General features: G+C 36.4%; 1 pseudogene across 1 annotated transcript; it reads left to right on the forward strand.

The window, feature by feature from the left end:
• The first annotated feature begins 1,066 nt into the window (after positions 1-1,066).
• On the forward strand, positions 1,067-11,033 carry LOC143609997 (uncharacterized; annotated as a pseudogene). Its single transcript, XR_013149510.1, has 12 exons — positions 1,067-1,204; positions 2,806-3,237; positions 3,962-4,208; positions 4,796-5,042; positions 5,133-5,300; positions 5,378-6,261; positions 6,356-6,642; positions 6,734-6,892; positions 6,976-8,571; positions 8,650-9,317; positions 9,389-9,608; positions 9,687-11,033. The product of XR_013149510.1 is annotated as an uncharacterized LOC143609997 (transcript).
• Positions 11,034-11,707: the final 674 nt, after the last annotated feature.

Below are 11,707 nucleotides of genomic sequence, written 5' to 3' on the forward strand. Positions count from 1 at the left end.
AAAATATAAATATAAATATATACATATACATACACCAGTGGCTGCTTATTTGAACACAATAATCTCAAAACACAGTGAAGAAAGCTGAATATGATTTGTGCTACAGAAGTGAACTTAATTTTAGATAAATTAGTATCAAGTTTAATTGCTTGTTGCGTCCACATCAAGTTCAAATAAAGTGCATATATATAACAATTTCGGTACAGATATTAACCATTTGCATACGAAAACCAGAAGACAGTAAAATTGATCAAACAACAGATAATATAGAATTGAATATAGACTATATAAACAGCAACAATAATCAGATTTATCGGACCATGAACCGATTGCAAGAGGCAATAACCAGTAGAAAACACATTAAATGCGAAGAATAATACCTTGAAATGATCCGGAATAACGTAGGGCTAAAGCTAGGGTTAGTATGGAACCTGGAACAACGATCGCCAATCACGTAAATTCGATGTTGATTGCTCCGCCATTGAAAACTGATGAATCAGATGGTGTTCTTGGTTAAAAATAGACACAAGATAATAATAAAAAAACACCAATTTAATTAATATATATTTTTTTCTGTAAAACCATTTTATAACCATTTTTTTATCAACAAACCCTTTTAGTATCTATTAAATCATTCCAAAACAAAATCATATGAACATAAAATAGGAAATCGATCAGACCCTACTATTTATCAGGTTCGGGTCAGGTATAGCGGGTAAGACGCGTTTACCCCTCTAGCAGTGAGCACAAAATGAGGAAGACCCGTAATCCCACAACACCCAAACCAATTAAACTCGGTTAACCACAATAGAGTCGGTTTTCAGATCCAGAGAATATCATTACGTTAGTCAGGCAGTTTAAAGTTGTTTCCTGCTACCAAATATTTATTTTCTTAACTTGTTTGAAATCAATTTATTACCTTTTCTTTTCCAACAATATAAATTTTATTTTTCCAATTAAACTTGTTAATAATAATAATAACATCCTTGTTATTTCTCTGAAAACAAAATAACTCATTTTGATTTTGATCCTTTTTATTCTTTGCCCTACCTATTAGTATTATTATTGTTATTATTATTCCACAACATCAAATCAAATCACATGAACTCAATTCCGTATTCTCATCTCTGATTCCTTGACAGTTTCAACGTTTCAGTCGACGGCGACTTCTCATTTCACTCGCCACAGCTAAAAGCAACTGCAAGTTTGTACCATCCACCAAATTACCTACATATGCTTTGTATTTGTTGATTTAGTTTCTTAATTGGATACATATTTGGTGCCTATTTGAATAATTCAGGTTGTGTATTATTGTTGAATTCGGTGTGCTAGGGTTTTAATTAGGCATGTGATGCTTGTAATGTTGGTGCTCATGGTGTGTTTGGACCTAGGGTTTGAAATTTAAACCTAGATGTTTGTTTATGTTTGTTGATACGCTTCTCGTGTAAGGTTTGATTCTGCATTTTTGTTTTTGTAACTGGTTATTTGATTTTCTTGGTCTGCCAAGGTACTAATCTTTTCATTTCGTAGGCTTTTGTTTGATAGTAGTTCATTTCGTACGAATTCGATTTGTTTGATGCTTGATAGGTTTTTTAGTGGTGTTTTGATGTTGAAAGCGTAAAGATGGGTTAGAAATGATGCTCAGGGTGTGTTTGGGTCTAGGGTTTGAAATTTAAAGGCAGATGTTGTGATGTATGAATGAATCTACATTTTGTTTATGTTTGTTGATACGCGTTTCGTGTAAGTCGCGTTAGGGTTTGATTCTGGATTTTTATTTTTTTTAACTGTTTATTTGATTTTTTTGGTATGCAAATGTACTTATCTCTTCATTAGTTTGTGTCTGTTTTTTTTTTTTTTTTGAGTTATGTAGGCTTTTGTTTGATAATAGTTCATTTTGTACGAATTTGATGTGTTTGATGTTTGTTAGGTTTTTTTAATGATGCTCGTGGTGTGTTTGGACCTAGGGTTTGAAATTTAAAGCTAGATGTTGTGATAGAACCCTGAAAACGAAATATTTATTTTATTGAAATAATAAGATAGTTGGCTCGATTCGAGAGGGGCTAATCTCCGATTCAACCAATTCGGGATGGTAAGTCTCCAGTTACAAGATAAACTTGATAATCAAAATAACAGGACGTTGACAAAGAAAAAGATATGACTATAGACCTATTTATTCCAAATAAACGTTTGAAACTTCTCCATTATTTTAGCCTTTCTTAATTCCTTGACTTGACTCTCCACTAATTAAGCCCTAGTTGACTGATTATGGGTAACAGATGGGTTTACCCGACCCACTGGACACTTATCATGTGGTGATGTATAAATGAATCTACATTTTGTTTATGTTTTGTTGATACACATCTCATGTAAGTCACTTTAGGGTTTAAACCTGCATTTTCATTTTGTAGCTGTTTTTTTATTTTTTATTTTTATTCTCTTTGTATGCAAAGGCACTAGTCTCTTCGTGAGCTTTGTCTTTGTATATTTGTTGTTAAACTTTATAGCTTGTTCCAGGTTTGTAATAATGTATATGTATGCCACTTTAGGGTTTAAATGTAAGCCTAGATGTTGTGATGTATAAACCTACATTTTGTTTATGTTTGTTAATACATGTATCGTGTAAGTTGCTTTAGGGTTTGAACCTGCATTTTTCATTTTCTAACTGTTTGTTCAGTTCCTTTGGTCTGCAAAGGTGCTAATCTTTTCATTAGCTTGTCTCCTTTTTTTATGAATTTTATAAGATTATGGTTGATATTAGTTCATTTTGGTTAATGCATTGATAAATTTGTTTATGCTTAATATTAGTTGCGGTATCTGCTGTTTCCTTAATGACGGCAAAGAAGAAAGATGCATCCCCAGGATCAGCTGATGCATCTGTTTTAAGAAGATCAGGTAGAGAGACATCATCTAGGAAGTCTGAAAGATTAGAAAAATACGCATCACCAAATCCTTTACCTGTTAAAAACGCACCTGAGAAAGTTGAGAAACCGATGGGGGCTGGTCCATTAAGGAGGTCGGATAGAGGGAAGAAGGTGGTAGAGATTATTGAGTTACCAAATACCAAGTCGACAACAAAAGAGAAAACTTCAAGCGACATCAAAAAGAGTTCAGGAGAAGTTAATGAAGATACTGAAACTGAAAAGCAGGATGCAGATGCTGGTAGTAGGAAAAGGAAGAAATGGGATGCAATTAGTTATAAGGCTATGTTCAAATCTCAAAAAACAAGAGTTGAAACAGGTGCTTATGCTTATTTTGCTTTTACTAATTTCTATCATGCTAGCTTATAATTTTTAGGATAAACAATAAACAGTCTTACAGTATGGACCACAACGTGTGACACATGGTGGATTTAAGTGTTAGTTTTTATTGATAGCAATTTGTTAAGTAGGTAATCTCTTTTATTATGTACTTGTTAAAATAAATAATTGATTGCCAAATTTACCTCTGCTGGCGACAATTGGCAAACAGACCAGGATCATATGATTGTTATATTTGTTTTGCATTTCATGTATTTTTGCTCTGCGTAAACTGATATATGTATGTATAGTTAACGTACAAACTAAAAAAGCGTGCTAATTGTGAGAATCAAGTAGTGTAATAATATATACAAGTAGTCTAATTATGTAATTACATCGTAGTGTAATTACGCTACTGGAAGCCACCTCTTTATTCCTTTGGATAGAGGTACGGTGTGCCTACATCCCACCCTCCCCAGACCCTACCTATAGCTCTGCTGTCGGTGGGATTTTACTGGGTATGATTGATTGATTGATTGATTGTAATTACGCTACTGCAATTACACTACACTATCATTACACTATGTTGTATATATAATTACACTACTAAATTCTCACAGTTAGCACGTCAATTTTATCTGTATTTGATCCAAAACCTACACACACACATGCTTATATTGTCATTATAAAATCAAAGTTCTATTTATTCTCTTTTGCCTTGTAAGATGTAGATAAGGAGCCGAAAAGCCAAAGTAGTATAAGAGTTCAAGGAACTTCTGATAAAGCGTTGTTGGAGGGAAGAGTGATTGATTTAGACGAAATAGAACATGCCGATTGTCCTCAAACAAAATCACTAGATGGCAAATCTATTGAAAGTGGCAACGTGGAGAAAAACAATGGTGCCTATGTTTCACCATCTAACGGAAATATTGCAAATAGTGATAACCACATGTGCCAAACATCACCACACGAGTGAGTTTTTTATTTTTACAATAATCACTCTATTTTTGGTACATAACTACATTTTACTTCAGGTAACTTGTGACCGTTTTAGTCTTGCATATGGGATTTCATAGATCTATTCTGTATACCATTGGTTATCACTATGAATTTAATTTATTCTTTTCATGATGAAAAAGAGGGGATACAAAATAACCTTTGACCTTGTAAATGAAAGAAGCAACAATAGTATTTCCACAACGAAAATAGGCATTGGTGATATTTTCATAACTAAAATAGGTAACAATATTATTTTCACAATGAAGCAAATAGTGATCGGGATAAGTCAAGTATTATGCATTTATGCTTGATAAGCAAATACTGATTTTGTACGTAGTTTGCATTTCATTATTTTCATTAAAGTATTATCTGGGTCTTAATTTTTTTGGTTTGTTTTGTCCATATCAGGCATGATCTTATTGTATTGGAGTTAAATTCTTTCATTATCTCTTTATGTATAGGAACAAAGTTTTATCTCATATCAGTAACTAGAAACAAGATAGCAACCTTAATAGTTTCATAGTATCATTCTGTTATACATAGTTACTCTTTTCCTGCAGGATTGAACATGATTTAGAGAATCAAGAGGAACTTGACACGTGTCACAAGGATAATGCAGATAACAATGATGTCTCTAGCAACATGCAGAATTCCAAATTTGTAGAATTCTGGGTTCCCGTTCATATTTCAAACGTGCAGCTTGAACAGTATTGTGCTACTCTACTTTCTAATGCTATGGCTCTTCGTTCAAGCTCAAAAATTGATAAACTCCAGCCTCTCTATAAAATTTTTACAACCAACCGAGTGGTTTGTTATATCGTTATTGTTTCATCAATTTAATACTCTTTCATTATCAAATTGTTTTATTTAATTTTTTATTTTATTTCCTTTTTGAAGATTTGTAACCACCCCTACACCGTGAACCGCGATCTTGAACGTTCACTTACTAAGGACCAAAGTAGGATAGTAGCTGTTGGCAAAGAAATAAGTGGCAAGTTTTGGTTTCTTGACCACATATTACCTGAAATACAAAAACGCCAACTAAGAGTGCTTATCCTTTTTCAGGTAAATGTAAATTCTAATTTAACTCCACAATAAAGTATTAAGGTCTAATTCATTTCATAAATTTTGTTCTAATACAGCCTCCAATTGTTGGGTTAGAATTAGACGATATTTTTCCACTCGGGCGCATATTAGCTGATTATATTCATCAAAGATTTGGTCACGATTCTTATGTACTTGTGGACGGCGTTCCAAACACATCATCAAGGAAGCAAATCAATCTCAATATGATCAATGAAGATAAGACTCAATTTATTGTTTTAATAGAATCACGTTCGTGTCATCAAAGCATTAAGTTATCGTCAGTTGATGCTATTATCATATTCGACAGTGAGTTAAATCCTTCAGGTGATTTAAAATCATTGCAGAAGCTATCCATCGATTCACCGTTGGATCAAATCATGATATTCAGATTATACTGTTCATCCACTTTAGAAGAGAAAATTCTCAAATTTGCAGAGAACAACGTGGCAGTTGATATCAGGTCACATAGTTTAAGGAGCAATTATGATCCTTTACTCATGTGGGGGGCCTGACTTGTTTGATCGGTTGACCGAGTTTCATAGTCATAAGGGTCTAAACATCTCACCTGAAGAATCTTTTCTAAAGGATGCTGTCAATGAGTTTTTATATATACTTTCTCACAAATGTAAAAGCAATGATACATCATTGAAATTAATTAGTACCCGAATTCTAAACTGTGGAATTTATGGTAAAAGTACCTCGTTACATAATGAGGTAAAAAGACATTTACACGATGGAGACCCGCCTTATATATTTTGGAGAAAGTTATTGGACGGACGATCTCCGGTTTGGAAGTTTGTATCGGAATCGACTCCACGTCAAAGAAAACGCCCGAGACTAATTTTGGATTCACTACCTGTTGCGGATGTTGGTGGCGTAAAGATGCGAAGAAAGACTATAAATATTAATAGTACGGTTGAAACAGCTCAATTGAAAACAGGTAAAAGGGCAATATTGTCTTTATTATAAATGTATTTATATGTTTGCTTGTGACTAGTGACTAGTAGTTTAAGATATAGATATGCTGGTTTCAGGGATTGCTGCAGCAAATGACGAATGTCAGTCATCGTGCGCTGATACATATTGGTCCAAGGTCAATGATGAAACAAATGTACTTGATCAGTTGAAGCTTACTGCGTCTGGGCTCTGCAACACTCCCAAGGTCGATGATGAAACAGATGTACTTGATCAAATGAAGCTTACTGCGTCTGATCTCTGCAACATACTCAGGTTTTCGGTATGTTTTTGGATATTATCAATGCTTGATTACAAATATATTTTTACTATATATTCTAGTTTTAGAATAACAACGATTTGGAAGGCTATATAGTGACTTTCAACTTGTTTTACTTCTGATTTGACCTGTTTGATATAAAGCACAGTCCAATATATTCTAATTATATCTTTTTATCCTAAAGATAAAGTATTTAAGTAGATTTGGTCGACTATATATGCAGGAAGACATGAAGAGCACAGTGGTAAATTTTCTGGAATTTGTTTATAATAATTTTCAACTCAGCAAGGAACATACAACTAATACAAGCTTGTTACATGGTTTCATGTTGTCACTGGTATCATCTTTTAACAAACTGAATCTTCTTTTTTGACAATATATAATAGTGTATCTACTGACATAATTCTATTCATATTATAGTGTTGGATCTGTTCATCAATTGGCGAAAGTAAAACTGGTAGGAGTGAATCCTTAGCTCTTGCAAAGAAACACTTAAATTTCATCTGTGAAGAAGCAAAGGCAGAAACGGTGTACAAAAAGCTGAAGCTACCAAAGCAAACATTCTTAGAACGCACAGGAACTCTTCTTGGTTTAAAAGATCCAGTTCCTGCACCTGAACGGGTCAAAGTTGGGATTGAAAAAAGTCAAAATGTCACAAATGTTGACCACCCAGCTAATGAAAGTGTAGAAGCGTTTGAGAAGAGTAATAGAGAATGGGATGAAAAGAGGGTGAGTATAGAGACCGATTACAAAGTGGACAAAAGTATAATCATTGCACTTTACAACAGCAATCTCTTGATGAGATCTGGAAAACTTATATTAAAAGAGAGAGAATTTGCCAACAATCTGGAAGAACATGAAAGATTGAAGGAGATTCGACATAAAGAATTGAATGAGATTTCTTTGCAGGGTTCCCATGATGAGACTGGACACCCTGAGGTGGCCCTGACAGTTGAAGTGCAAAGTGATGGTGAGCCGGTGTGTGAAGGTGCTCATTTTACAGAGTCTACTGGTTCTCATGCAGCAATATCAAGTGAGCAGATGGGCGAGGTTCAAGCTCTGCAGGTTGGTGATGAGATGGAGATTGATGTGGTGGAGAAAGTTGACACCGGTCTTGGAAATTCTAAAGGGGGTTCTAGCAGTCCTGATGCGTCATGTGCCAACTGTGGTGACGTGGAAACGTCGGTTGGAAATTATAATAAAGAAAGTGATGTGGATGGCACTGCAGGCCTTGATGAAAATGGTCATAATGAGACTGATAAGAATGATGTGGCGCCACATGTTGACACTGATGATGTGGAAATGCCAGCTGGTAATTATAACAAAGAAACTGACGAAGATGATCATAATGAAACTGGTGTGAATGACATGGCGCCACATGTCAGATCTTGTGGCATGGAAATGCCAGCTGGTAACTATAACAAAGAAAACGATGAAGATGATCATAATGAGACTGGCGCGAATGACATGGCACCACATGTCAGCTCTAATGGCGTGGAAATGCCAGCCGGAAATGACCACAAAGAAAATGGTAAAGATAGAACTGTAGGCCATGATGAAAATGACCACAATGAGACTGGTGAGAATGACGTTGTACCACATCTTTCTGGTGACGTTCAAGTGCCGGCTGGAACTTTTAACAAGGAAAATGATGAAGATGTCACCGTAGGCATTGATGCATCTCATTCTGCCAAAGACTGTCATGAAACCGTTGATGTGCAACCAGAAGTTGAATCTGCTGAGATGGAAACACCAGCTGTTGATGATGTGGCACCAGAAGTTGACCATTCTGCGATGGAAACACCAGCTGGCACATGTGATAAAGAGGATGCTGAAGAGGGTGAGATTTTACCTGACTCACCAGATGTTGGGGACGACAAGAATGAAAGCAGTCCAAACGATGTGCTACCGTGTGTTGAGCCGGCTGAGATGGCAACTCCAGCTGACAATGAAGACCACAGCGCTTCTTGTGGTTCGGGTAGCAATAATCCTGTTCTTTCTCCAGCTTCAGAACATGTAGCTTATCAGAACCTTTTGTTTTATTCATTATTCGCATCATAACTGTATTTAAAAGGTTTTTGTTGGTCTTTTCAGGAAATCCAAAATGACCCTCTTCAAGTTGAACAAATTCCAGACACTGGAGTTGAAGATGAAGATATTAATATAGCTAATCAACATGATCAGATCATTCCAAGAGTTGAACCTGATATGCTTTCTCCAGTCAGTGTGGTTCAAGATAAACAAGTTAACACCATTAATCTGCAACCGTCAAGTGCCGATAAACTTGATCAGACCATTCTAGATGACGAACTGGATGTAACGGTTGCTGAAAAGCCGTCTGATACGGTTCAACATGATCAGAACATTTCAGATGTTGAACCTGATATGCAACCGTCAGGTGCCAGTCAAGTTGATCAGATGATGAAACGGATCTAGCGGTTGCTGAAAATCTGTCTGATATGGCTCCACAAACGGGGCCTTTACTTGAACCTGTTTGTGAAGAGCCAAACCTAACCGTGACGCAACCTGGTGAAAATACGGAAGAGGTTCCTGTTTCTGTTCCGGCTACTGAGACAGAACAGCAGCGTAGTTTGGTGGCTACATCTGTGGCACCCGCACAGTTGGCTAACGCATTCAACATGTTTGATAATCTAACTAACCGAGTTAACCCACAAATAACAAATCAAACCGACCCACTTCTAGCTGAAGTAGAGCGATTAAACTTCATCAAAGACAACGTATCCAAATCATATCAAGACGAGGTCAGTCATTTATTTATCTTCATAAGTTGAGTCAACTCATATTGATTGACTTTTGATTCGTTTTCGTGCAGAAACAAAAGCTGAAGTCTGAATGTGAGAAGGAAATAGCAGAAGTCGTGGCTCAAATACGCCTCAAGTATGAAGCTAAACAACAACACACGGATTTAGATTACATGTTAAAAAACATGGAACTTGAAACAAATATTAAACGGGTAAACATGAATAGGATACTGGCCGAGGCTTTCGAGTCCAAGTGTCAAGATCTTACTCCTGGCCATCCAGGAATACAAGGTATTTTTATTATATTAATTTTAAATAATATAAGTTAAATTGATTTTAACGGAAGTTTTTTTTTATAATTATTTGCAGTCTCTCAGGCTGAATCATTACTGCGCCGGTTTTCTGGTACATCTATGATGCATTACCAGGGTGCTTCTTCATCTTCAGCTGGCCAATCTTTAGGAAATCAACAGTCGCCGCCGCCGCCGCCGCCGCCGCCGCCACAACAGCAACCACATCCCCGACCACAATTTCCACAACCACAACCGCCACAACAGCAATCACAACTCCGACAACAACTGCCATTACAGATAGTCCACCAGCCATCAGCTCTCTTCTCGAGCATGGTGAGCAGACCCGCCTCCACTACACCAAGCAGGCCACCATCTCCAGTGGTCAACCAGTCAAGAATGCCAGCTCTAGTCAGCCAGGTTACCTCTGCAACCACAACCACCACTACCAGAATGCCCGCCACTACCAGACCGCCACCTGGCTTGAACATGAATGGCCCTTCATTCTTCCATAACAGACCACCTGGTACCACTCAAATGGACATGTCGGCTGCCAATTTAAGAATAAGCACAGAAACTCGTGGCCAATCGCCACATGTCCGTGCACCAACCGTAGCCCCACATACATGACCTCTGGTTTTAGAAACCCGTGCACCGGGCCTACATTTACGGCCTCCGGTTATCAGCGAATTCCGTGCACCGGCTCCGCATCTGCGACCTGTGGAAGCCCGTGCTCCGGCTCCACATCTTAGATTTCGGGCCAACACAGAAATCCGTGCACGGGCTCCACATATGCAGCCGTTCAGACCTACACACTCCGTATCGCCTGATGTTGAAACTCAGCGGAGGGTATCGCCAACTCAGAATGTCACAGGTGGCCCACCATCGTCACTGCCTTCTGAATCTTACACAGTGCCGCCACAAGCATCATTGCTGCCACCTGAAAATGACGCGGTGCATGTGGCGGATTTAACTGGAGAGGGTACTGCTACTGCACACACTTCATCTGCTGCTCCTGATCTTGTTTGTTTGTCTGATGATGAACTAGCTAGCTGATTAACATATGTTAATATATAATTTGAAGGAATTTACATGGCAGTGTTAAGCTAGAATGTTGTAAGGTTGGAAGTGGACCCTTGTCCACTTATTTTTTTAGAGATGCAAGCATAGGCATTTATTTGTCCAGCTTCAGTTTGTTTATTTTACATAGAGGGTGAGGTTCCGGTGAAAACCAACTAAATTAATATGGATGATCGATCATACATAACTCTAATATTCATTAACGTTGCTATACTTTCTGTGCTACACGTATGTTCCTTACTAGGTTACATATATTTAGTTTCTTTGCTATAGTTTCAGTTGAACGTGTGGTTACCTACACAACAATATTAGTTTCTCATGGAAGTTTTCTATACTGGAAAGAACGTCGTACACTATAGTATGTAACTTGAGTAGGTAAATATGATGCATTTTGTATGTATAGGCAGTTGTATTATTTCATTATTTTAAAATAGTTGTGAATGATATAATATTCAGTGTATGGTGGTTGATGATTGTGTAGGTAAAGGATGTTTACTTGTGTAAGGGGTTTTGTGAAAGTGTAGTTACCTACACAACGATATTAGTTTTCCATGGAAATTTCGTACAGTGGAATGAACTACCTACAATATACTATGTAACATGTGTAGATAAATGACTGTGTAGGTAAATGTTGTTAGTTCATTTTTTTTCACATACACGTAACTCATATTCACATATAGAGATTGTTAGTTATATATGCGTAGTTTATTATGATCTGCTTGTTATATTATGATATCAAAATCATTGAAAATAGATGAAAATAAAAAATTATATCATCAAAAATTAAATCTCACTGTGATAATGAACAAAATGATTTTGATAAACTATAAACAAATAGATGTAGGTTTAATTTTGTTGGTATAGATCATCTTGATTCAATAATATTAATAATATAACATGAAAGTAGAATTCACATCATGTTGTTTTAACATGTTATCAGACTTGTTTAAAAATGTCATCACCTAATTTTTTAATGTAATTAAAGAAGAAATAATAAAAGTTAATTATTAATAAAATATT

This window comes from Bidens hawaiensis, unplaced genomic scaffold (assembly GCF_021521415.1).
Source record: "Bidens hawaiensis isolate Kalapana, Puna unplaced genomic scaffold, B.hawaiensis_p1.1 tig00023471_1, whole genome shotgun sequence".
In the NCBI taxonomy this organism is placed as follows: Eukaryota; Viridiplantae; Streptophyta; class Magnoliopsida; order Asterales; family Asteraceae; genus Bidens; species Bidens hawaiensis.